The sequence below is a fragment of the Chinchilla lanigera genome, unplaced genomic scaffold (assembly GCF_000276665.1).
Source record: "Chinchilla lanigera isolate Chin_1 unplaced genomic scaffold, ChiLan1.0 scaffold00029, whole genome shotgun sequence".
NCBI lineage: Eukaryota > Metazoa > Chordata > Mammalia > Rodentia > Chinchillidae > Chinchilla > Chinchilla lanigera.
This window is the reverse complement of record NW_004955430.1, coordinates 13,297,611-13,298,743: the sequence shown is the minus strand read 5'-3', so window position 1 is coordinate 13,298,743 and position 1,133 is coordinate 13,297,611. Positions and strand designations below refer to the sequence as shown.

Genomic DNA, 1,133 nt, shown 5'->3' with positions numbered 1-1,133 from the left:
GAAGCCCAAGCAAACTAACAAAGCAGCATTACTCATGATAGTCAAAATGTGAAAATATCCCTTAAAATATTTAATAAATGGGCACGCTCGCGCGGCGGCGGGGAGATCTGACCATGTCCTTGCGCCGCTCGGCACTGGCGGGGTGGCGGCTGGCCGGGTGCCCCGGTGGCTCGGCTGGGCAGTTCCGCGGGGCGGTGAGCGCTGGAGATGCCACGGCCTCTGGGATGGGGAACAGCCCCTCATCGTTGGGGAAGTCAGCAACTACACCTCTGAACAAGATACAAGAAACAATTTCTGATACCTGTGTGGTGACTTTCTCTAAAACATCCTATTCTCACTGTACAATGGCAAAAAAGATTTACCAAGACATGAATGTTAATTATAAAGTGGTGAAATTGGACATGCTTGAATATGAGAGTCAGTTTCAAGATGCTGTTCACCAAATGACTGGTAAATGAACCGTTTCAAGAGTATTTGTCAGTAGAACTTTTATTGGAGGTGCAACTGACACAGGCTTCACAAAGAAGGGAAACTGCTTCCACTCGTTCATCAGTGCAACTTTAAAAAAAGTAAGAGGAAAGAATTCCTGTGACTTAGGTACTGACTACGACTGGTAAATGTCAATTAAAGTGATGACACCTGATAATGTCTTTTAAATGATGTTGACTTAAATATGTGAGTTATCTTCATGACAATTAAAAATAATGAACAATAAATTGCTGTGGAAACCTCAAAAATTTAATAAATGGGAAAATGAAATATTATTTATACACATAATATAGTGTCATTCAGCAATAAAAATTGAATTACTCATACACACTAGAATGTGGATGAATCTTGAAAACATGCTGAGTGAAAGCAGTCAGCCAAAAAACACCACAGGCTATGCCACTCCACTGATGAAATGTTCAGGTCATGTACTTTACACTACAAAGACTAATGGACTATGGCTATGGTCAGAAAACTCTGGGACCATATTAAAATCATTGAGTTGCATACTTCAAAGTTTAAAATGTACAGTGTATCCATTGTATATCAGTAACATTGCCTAATAATTATTTTATTGAAGTAATTCTGTATTTCTCAGTTCTGAGTAAAATTATTTGAACTCTGAATCCAATTACACTTAAATA

The 1,133-nt window shown here is 39.1% G+C and overlaps 1 pseudogene; it reads left to right on the top strand.

Moving 5' to 3' along the window:
* Positions 1-224: 224 nt before the first annotated feature.
* Positions 225-592, top strand: LOC102007260 (annotated as a pseudogene).
* Positions 593-1,133: the final 541 nt, after the last annotated feature.